This window comes from Phalaenopsis equestris, unplaced genomic scaffold (genome assembly GCF_001263595.1).
Source record: "Phalaenopsis equestris unplaced genomic scaffold, ASM126359v1 Scaffold000140, whole genome shotgun sequence".
In the NCBI taxonomy this organism is placed as follows: Eukaryota; Viridiplantae; Streptophyta; class Magnoliopsida; order Asparagales; family Orchidaceae; genus Phalaenopsis; species Phalaenopsis equestris.
In genome coordinates, this window is record NW_018164582.1 from 118,790 (window position 1) to 129,682 (window position 10,893).

The window sequence follows — 10,893 nt, forward strand, 5'->3', positions numbered from 1 at the left end:
CTTTTTTGTTAAAGTTTGTTGGAGACGTCCAATAAAGTCAGTTTATTGGACGGTTGGGCTGACTGAAAAGGGCCAACTGGAGCTGACGATGGGAGAATGTTAACTGGGACAACTTGAGACTGTTGACCAGGCTGATTGGATAGGCTGGCTGGAGAGGGGTGACTGATGACCAAGTTATATATGTATATATATATATATATATATATATGTATGTATATATGTATGTATGTATAAATATATAGGGGCATCTACATACATGCCACACAATTCTTTTGTTTTTACCTAGCACCTAAACATTCATATATACATGCATACTACTCAGCTTTTTAATAACTCATCAAAAATCCCACTAACGCTGTCTTTTTAGAAGTGAAATACACATTTTCATGCATAGCGGTGTTGCAGTATATGTAAGCCACATTGGTCTGTTGGTTGAGAGTTTCAAGAGGTCCTAGGCATGCATATTTGTTTGTAATTAAATTCGCTCAAATTTCCCAAATTAAAATGGGTGTTACAACGTAAATATCAAACTTTGGGTATTAGATATGTAAATACTTAAGAACTATGTGATATGTATGTAAATTTCCCATATAAATAAATACGTCCACACACACAATGATAACTTATTTCATTTTAGAAGATATAATATCATGTGGATTTCACGGATTTTACTGCAGCCTTTAAATAGGATTTAGCGTTAGTAGGATTTAGTAAGTAAGAATAAGTTCTTTTAATATCCCTTAATAAATTTTTTTTATTAAGCACATCTAGTTTATTTTTCTCTTAATAAATATGCCTTATATTTCTTTTATGTCGTGGGGCTTTCGGCCGGCATTTTGGATTACAACTCGCCCCATAATATTTTGCATATCATGACTCATTAATTAGTATGTTAGTCTTTTGCTCTGAATCAGATTGATATACTATAATTTTTAATTAAGCTGATATGGAATGTTATGATTTTAAACTGTCTGCTTTTGAAGGTGTTGGCAGTCATCTTTACGATGGTTATGTTAATTATTGCTCAACTCTAAATGAGATATTTCTGCTTGTCATCTGATTCATACTTCATTTGTTTCACTCAAATACCTCATTTTTTTATTTTTTTTGCATTGAGAGTGTTTATAGATCTCTATGGTTTTATTTTTTGAGGCTATTATCAAGCTTATAATTAGTGTTTGGTTATCATCTCAAAGAAGAATAAAACTGCTGATTCAGTAGTGGAGTGGTTATATTGTTTACATTATTATGGAGCCCTTTGGTCTGAATCTGTTCTTAGCTACAAGCCTACATCTGTTTGCATGTGATGATAAGAATTGATAATTTTAATTATTGGTTTGTCTCTTTATTTTATTTTTTATTTTAATACATTAATTAATGATACTAGTGATTGCAAATATTTGTGCATTGTCTTTATTAGTTTTATTGATGATATTTGCATGATCTCTATCTTTATGTTTTGGTGTTGTTTTCTTGAAGTTCTTTATGAAGGCCTTCTGCAATTTTGTTATATTGCTGATTATATTTCCTTAAATCTTTCGTTATTTGGAAGAATGCATTAGATGTTTTTTTTTTTCCTCCTCTGTAATTTGATGAGAAAATCTTTAGTAAATAGGGTTATTAGATCCAAGCTGCGGCCAACTCAAAATCGGATCAAATGAATCTGGTTCAGATTTCAAACTAGTTAGGCTGGAAATTGAAATTTGAGTTATTTGGATCCGTTCCACCTCGAAATCGGCTCAATCCGGCTTGAAATCTAAATAAGATGGCTCAAATTGAGTTATTTGGATATGTTTCAGCTCGAAATTGGTTCTTAGCTTGTTATATTTGATTTTATTGAGTTATATTTAATTTTTACTAGTAAAAATTAATTTGAGCATACATCAAGCTCGAGCAATCGGCTCAAAAAATTTTGATCTGAAATTTTGCCTCATATAGTGGCCCGTTTATTTTATTCGATTTTGGTCCGAGCTAAAGTTTCAAAACCAATTTTGGAGCCATTACGATCTTCAATTCACAGCCCTATCTGTAATGCTATGATAATTTTATATCTTCAATTCACAGCCCGTTTATTTTATTCGATTTTGGTCCGAGCTAAAGTTTCAAAACCAATTTTGGAGCCATTACGATCTTCAGCGCGTTTGTAGCCATGTTTTGCTGCTTCACTGCTTCAGTGCGTCGCCGTGTTTTGCTGCTTCTTTCTCAGTGATATCTGCAGCATGGATGGTGGGGGAGGAATTCTATGATTGACAACTTTCAATTATTGAGTTGGAGTAATATTCCCATTATATGAGATTTTTGGTTGTTTCATGTTGATTGTATCTTTAGGATTTATGAGTTCTATGTATCTGAGTTTGAGAAATTTCAAAGAAAGTCTGGTTATATCAAAAATATGGTTGAAAAAGCTTCCAAGGGGCATTATATATAGTATAAACAAAACATCATTTATGAAGTTAATCTTAAGAGCATGAACTCTCATTCTGACACAGTTAGATGTTTTGTTTAAAGGTGGCAGAAGGTAGATTGATAAATCTCGTTTGGGTTGTAAATGAGCCGACTCGATAACAAGCTCATGGGCCAAGCTTATCGAGCCAGGAGCTCGAGTTCAAAATTGAGCTTGTTTATTAAACGAGCTTGGCTTGAGATAGTCCCAACTCAGCTCGTTGGCTCGCGAGCCAGCATGATTATCATTTTTTTATGCATTTTTTTGGCGAGCTACCTCTGCACGCTCCTCTGACAACAAATATCTTCTCCGTTGAGCGACCATAAAATTGAATTTTTAATTCAAGCTGACGAGCAGGCTACTACCATTACGAGCTTGGCTCCTCTCGTTTACACCCCTATTCTTGATTCAGGACCAGTATATAATGGTGGCTGTTCTCTCTATCTTTCCATCTAAAATTGGTGTTCAATCCTCTCAAGAACTTTTAAATTTGTTTCTCTGATGGATATATAGTTTTTAGAAAAAGATAAAAGAAGTTTCTTACTATTATTTATAAGATCATGATGCATGACATATAGCAGCGTTAACTCCATTTTAAACTTGGTTACCTATGTTTTTTTTTTCATGGCTTTATAGACACTATTCTGGGATGCCTGAAAGGTGTAAGATTATTTTAAAAGAGGTTAGAGAAGTTGTAGGATGGGTAACGAGATAGGGAGGATGGATGACGGCCAAAATTTTGACTTTAGATGACGCGGCACAACGAACTGGAGCAGAAAACAACAGTTTTCCCTATTGAGAACAGCAATTTGCTGCAAGCTAGATGACGAAGGAGGTCTTTGAAAGTTTGGGAGAGATCGCTACTCCAATCCTATCATGTTATAGACAAATCATCTTGAAGAAATTCAAAGATATAAAATTTCAATAGAAAAAACTAGGAGAAAATATTATCTGGGAAAATATCATCAAATAACATAACACAATTAAAAGTCTTTTAATTCAGAAAACAACAACATATAAATAGTTTCTTAAGTAAAAACTCTATTTAGAAATAAAAAAAAAGAAATAAGCCAAAAAAAAAAAAGAAAGAATATCATTGAATTGGGCAACGAGATGGGTTCGCATGGTTCGGTCTGCCTGGGAGCAAATATTATGCGTGCCGTGCATGCACGGCACCGTGGCTGCATCCAGACCCTCGTCTGGATGTGCAATCTAACACACATTATATTTCTTATGCCCATGTCACGAAAACTACTGATTTTGCAGCATCACAAAATTCTCATGAACAGGAACCCGGGATTCTGGCATCCAATAACTAATATTCAGTTAATTTCAATGCTAACCAAACAGAGCACAGAAAAGAGCCAGCAGAGAGCTATAGAGAAAACTGGTTCACAAAATTAGAAGGTTCAACAGTTAAAGTAATGCCTTAAGCTATCTCTTGTTGGTAGTGCTCATATACCAATTATAGTTCTAATCAAGCAAGCATTTTCATGTATCCCCTCAAACATAATAATTCAACCATATATAATTATAAGTAAAATAATTAGTGTCTTTGCAACTAAATCCTTGATGCAACTAGAATTCCTTTGAGATGCCTCCAACTTAGGTAAAAAGACTAATAAATCCTAAAGATGCAATTGGAAGGAAGCCTCCACATTGCATGCAATTTAGGAGCATTTACATGCATACCCTCAATCATATGTGTTTGCATATCTAAAATGAAAATTTAGCTTTTTTTGACATTTTTACCATCCACATCTTTTATATCACATCAAAAATACCGTCATTTTAACTTATATAGAGTGAAGGTGTATGTAAAAAATGAAGTTTAGGTGATTGATATGTAAAGTACAAAATACATAAGAATTGAGGAGGTAAATCTTCCTACAATCATAGAATTCGTTTCCCATCATTCCAAGTTGTAGATATGGCTAAGAAAATAATGACAGTTTGTTTGCTAGCAAATCATAGAAAAAGGAGCAACACATGTGCTAACTATACTAAGTAGCAATAATTGGAAGAGATGAAAATTCAATTTCAAGTATGTTATAAAAGACTTACTTATCATAGTTTTCCTTGTTAATTTTTGAATAAAATAAAAAAAAATTTATCCATTCATCTTTCCAAGTAATGAATGGTTTAAGGAGATATATTATACAATATAAAAGAATTGGAGATGGTTTTTCAAAAAGAACTTTGGATGACAACAAACCCAACACCCAATGGAATTAAAGATCTTATAAATATCATTAATAAGCAACCAATTATGGATGCAAACATGAAAAATATAATGCTCCTGTACTAGTGATTACTAGTGGCATTAACCAATATATCAAAAATGAAGAATAAAAATAACAAAGAGAGAAATAAATAGTAGGTTATCATCATCACTTGCATACATATATAGCTTCGGACTCACTCAGGCCAAATGGACTCATAATAATTTAAATGATAAAACTACCCGACTATTGAATCAACATCTATATCATTGTTGATATAACAACCAAACACCAATAATAAGTTTATAATAATCTCAAGAAATAAAGCTATAGAAATAAAAAAATACTCTCTACGCAAAAAAAAAAAAAAAGTACTTTAATGTGACAAATGTAGTATGAAACAGACTCAAATGAAAGTTGCCTGTATTGAGTTGAGCAATAATCATTAGAAGGTTCCTACTAACTTAAAAGCAAAATGGTTAATAGCATAGCCTTCTATATCAACTTCATTAAATAATAATAATAAAAAAATTTAGTATGCCAATCCTATTCAAACTAAATTGTTAGCATGCTAGTTAATGAGCAATGATATCCAACATGCCTAGTGGTTGCAAATCAAAATGGCCAAATGACAACGTAGTTCCTTATCAAACACAATGACTAACCAATTGCTATCCAACACAAGAATGGAGTTTTGATTTGCAATTTGTAGCAAAATAGAGCGAGGTTACTATTCATAGCAAGTAAAAGAGGAATAATTGAGAAAAAAAGTGACTATAATAAGTAGAAAATTATTAAATATTTAATTTAATCTCAAAAACACTAGGGCTTCTAAGAAAATAACTAAAATCTCTCTTCCTAATTATTTAGTCTCTCATTATGATTTATGGTTGAAAGGTTAGCATTGAATCTTGTTGGAGTCATAGCAAAGTATTAAGTACATACAACACAGAGAAGGTATAAGAAATTGGTGAGTCTTTTCTCATTCTAGATTCATATGAAAAATAAAGAAATAAACCAAATAAAGATATAATAGTTAAAAATGACTGCTCTTTTAGGGGTTATTTGGCTCCAAGTAGGATTTAACTTAAATAGGATTTAATAAATTTTGTAAATCCAAATTAAGTAAATCCTAGATGTTGAATCATTTGTATTGCTTGAAATGTCATGTGGTAAATGGTGTTTAATCATTACAAATTGTTTAGTGGCTATGCAATTTAGGATTTAAATAATTTAACACAAACAAGAATTAGGTCGACTTTTTTCTATGAAATGATCATAATTTGTATTTCTAGAGATTATAACCAAAGTTTAAGCAAGATACAAGTAAAGAGTACCTTAAAACATACTAGAGTAAAATACAATTAAATATTTTAGTTTCCTTATTTATTTTTGCATCATAAATGTGGGCAGGCTTGTCAAGGTGATCATTATTGTTAACTTATTATCCTTATTTAGAATAATGCATTAGTATATCTATCGTTTTGAATAAAATAAATGTTTAATTAATGAATATTATTTTCTTACCCTTGCTTCCTACAAATCGACGACAATTTCATTTTTCATAACACTCATTTGAATTCTCTTGCAAATTCTTAGTACATGGCACGGTCTTCTTTCATAACTTCTACCTCACTAAATGAAAATTAAATTGTCTCAATTTGAGTCATTAAAATAAAGATCATGTTTTTTTTTTTGTAAAGATTGATGAAATTATGCAACACTGCACAAGTAAACATAACATATGTCAGTTACTTAGAGAAAATTGAGTGGTGTGGTTAGCTATTGATATATTTCTTTTAAAATTCTAACAATTCTCTTCATTATATTCTAATTTAGGTACAACAATGATTTTATAACCACCCTTGCTTCTTTGAGTAAATTTTACTACACCCACTCAAATAATATTGATATTCTCTTATGGATATATGAGATTGATATTTATATATTTGGAATCGACCAATTAAACTTTTCATTGTTGTATTTTAAACTCACCTTTTTCTGCTAGTCAACAGTGCACCCTTATATCAACTATATACCTCTTCAACCAAAACCAAAGCAAACAATATTGTCAATTGAATGAGATTACAACAACTATGTTTTGAGGATTGAACCCCTTTATATTATGATACCTATTTTGCAAATGCCTATTGATCATTACATGGATATGCTTAAAATCTATCAAGCCAATAACAATTTAAAAGTATGAATGAAATTATGTGTTAGTCTGCATTAAATGATGTTAATCTACTTCAGCTGGGGATATGTTGATAAACTCCTCCAAGAATGATATAATTAATCGTGGTATAAGATTAAAGTAAATAACTATTTAAAGGTGTTGAAAAAACTCCTATATGATCATATGGCACTTCTCTAAGAAAATATTAACAACTAATATTATATATTTTTGGTTGCTTAACCGCCATCGGCTAACCAAAATTTTTTTTTAGCTATATGAATGCCTCCGATAGGACTTAAAATGTGAAAAATTAAATATTCTCTTTATACTAAATCTAATTTTTATTTTTTTATAGCATCTTGATTATTTTATGTCTCCTAGTCAGAGAGATGATATGATGATAAGAAAATTTTTACAAATCATTCATTGTTGTGCTGGATGAAAGATTTGATAAAAAATGTAGACCAAGAATATTTATATATAATAAAACCTAAGCAAAATAGCTCCATCAAATGGTATGAAGATTCCTTGGTGTATGTCTTTAGATAGTCATAAGTTAATGCAAGAAACACATTTATCCGATGAGATGTGAGGTCACTTTTTATGAAGGCATAAGCATTGTATAATTGTGTCCTATTTTGCTTTTCACCATAGATCTAGTAAGAAGTGGTGATATACAATTTTATAAGTACCTTTTTATGCCACTCTGCAATCATGAAAATCATGAATATTCAATAATAATAAAAAAAAAAACTATTTCCCTTCATTTTTTTTTTCTTAGTGAAGGAGGACAACCACATATAAAATTATTGTAGCTACCATGACATTAGGCATTTTAAAATTTAATAAAAATATAATAATTCAGAGAATTCTTGCATATATATTTAGGGCTGTAAACGAGCCGAGCTTTTGAGCAAGCTTAAGCTGGGCTCATGTTCGGCTTGCTTGAAATAGCTCGTGTTCGAAATCGGCTCGTGAACAGTGTGTTCGTGTTCGGTTCGATTTAAAAATTCGTGTTCGTGTTTGGCTCGTGTTTGGCTCGAAATTGGCTCGTTAAACTTAAATTGAGAAAAATAGTTGTAAAATGTGGGATTCAAACCTGGATCAAATATATACAAAAAAAAGGCACTAAGCACAATGCCACATGAGGAGTTATGATTTAGACTTATACATAAATATATATAATATATTATTATATAAATAATATATATAATATATTGTTATATAAATAGTTATATAATTTTTTTTTATTTCGAGCTAAAACGAGTTGAACACGAGCGAACAAAGAGTTGTTCGTGTTCGGCTTGTTTATAATTCGAGATTTAAAAATTTGTTTGTGTTTGATTCGTTTAACAAACGAACAAGCCGAACATGAGTTGTTTACGAACAACGAGCTTTTTTGACAGCCCCCTATATATATATTCTCGTGAGTCCATCAAGTTTTATTTGTAGCATCAATGTAGAGGATGTAATGCAATAAATTATACACTAATTAAGGTTATTAAAACCTTAATTAAAATATATAGCTTTTTTTCAATCTTATTAGGTACTTTGCCAAACCTTCTTCTATCCATGTTTGATCAATACTTTGAATCATATACAAACCATTCATGAACACATATCACTCTATATTTGGATTATATTTGAGCGATGTTTTATTTATATTTGAACATTGTTATTTGTATTCACACCGTGCCCGAGCTATGTTAAAATAAAGTTTGAAGTTTATAAGAATGTGGGGTCAAATAAGATTTGATAAATACTCAATTAAGATTCAATAAAGTTTATATATGTTTATGGGCCTTTTTTTCTATATAGTTTTAATTTTTTTTTCGAAATTTATTGAATCCATATTAATAAGATTAAGTTGTAAATAAGTGCTAGGCATTTCGAAAATATAATATAGTACTTTGATATGAAATATATTTTTGAACATGTTTTTCCAAGAATATATATAATGAGCATGTTTTTTATTATTATTAAATTTGTAAAATTTTTGAATCCTGATTTGTCCGTGAAACACATTAAAGGAATAGAGTGTAAATAATGAGAGAGAGAGAGGGGGAGAGAGAGAAAGAGAGAGGAATAAATATCAATGAGTCGTATCTTATTCATAAAATATATATTTTTTTATTTATGGAAGAGAGAGAAAAATAATGTTGTTACATTTTTTCCCCTATTTAGAAGGTGTATCTACTATGATCTTTCAGTTTGTTACATGCATAAACTTATCGTCCTGTTACTTTCTGGCTCAGTTGACTAAGCTTAGCTAGCTTTGGGTCGATGGGATCAGCTTGATTGACTGAGCTGTGTCAGTATGGGCCGATTGACTAGTTTAGCCTGAATGCCTACATTGAACCTGGTGAGGAGCCCCTGGGGCATCCATGGGAGAGATGGAGATATTGTGGAACTGGATTTTCCCTAGATTTACTCTACTGGAGGGTAGCCTAATCGTATCAAGTGCCTTTCTTATATTGGTTGACTTGGATATTCTCATCTTTTTTTTGGTTGAATGACTTGTGCTTGGATTATCAAGTCAGCTTATTTTTAGCCTCATGGCTCAGTCATTTTTGGCCTTCTTAGCTTGGCTCATATGGTTTCCCTCACTCGGTCAAGTGGGCCTCACAATTCTTTGGCAGTGGGCCAACCTTTGATGTATTCTTCCCTTCTGGAATGTTGGATCTCTTTAAGATCAATACAACATATTTTTTTATGTACATATTTTAGTTTTTTGAGTTTCTTACTTCTTGAAAGCAACCCTACAATAAGAATAAGAGGATTTAATATAAAACTATATCACATTTGATTTTTAATTGATGATTCAATAATTGAACTCCTTTTTGACGCATTTGATTCTTATAAATAGAGTGTGATGAGACTTCTCCCATTTCTTATTTGCTCTACATCTTTTCTCATTTGAGTTGGCTGATTTCTGTGTGCTAGATGTAGAACTTGCTAAAACCCTACAGGGACATCCCCAATAAGGATCTTGTTCACTTCGCCTTTGAGAAACATAAGGGAATGGAACTAGAAGGTGGGGGGAAGAAAAAAGTCATTGTGAAGAGCAAGAAGTCTATACTCTGAATGCCTAATCATGTTGGGTCATCTAATTCAAACCTGGATACTAAGCAGAAAACCGTTCAACTTATCAACCTGACCATCAATCAAACTGTCCAAACTTTTGTAGCAGTACAAGACCCTTCAGTTGGCCCGATCACTCAAGTGGCTTCTAGGGATCATCAATGTCAACTGGTACGGAAATTATGATACTTACGATATCCAAGTAGAATCAACTCCTAAGTAAGAGGGTCTTCATTCTTGTTTGTGGGATTTGGTCTTTTTATGAGGTATCTTTTATTTTGCAATGCTTTTAGGTGCAAGTGACCCAACTTTGGTAATATTGGATGATGATCGAATTTGACTCGGGATAGGTGAGAAACCGACCCGGAAGCCAGCAAACCCGGTGTAAGGTGGCAGACAACTCTCGAGTGAGGGTGGTATGTTTAATCGCCTTGACGTCCCTCCTAAAGGATGCAGGGAAGTAGTTGACTAACTTAGAACGTCCCTTGGGTCACTTTTCCATCATCCAAACAAAATTAAGATCCCCTTTGCTCAATTTATAGAGATCCCGTAGGACGAGGATATGCGTGAGTTGTCAACTTGTGTGGAGAAGATGTAGATGATGGAAGAGGTGGTGACTATTTGCTTTCATCGAGAGTTGTCCAATTTTTTGGAGGATCCCTGATGTTTTAAGCTCAAACGGAGTCAGATCGATTGGGTTAGTATAGGTTTGGAGGGTAATTCTTGTATAGAGATTGCCTAAGTTGGAGTGTGTGTCAGCCGAGACTGTAACTGTTATAAAATATGTTATCTCAGACTAATTTTTGAGTGCTTGTATTGTAATTTTAAGTGTATTTTTTTGAAATAAATGTATTTTTAACTTATTTTATATGTCGATGTGCTCCAACAATCAGGTCATGGAAACGGTTGTTGAACTCCTTTTTTACCCTTGTGCTATGAATAGACCTCCTTCATTTCCCTATATATAT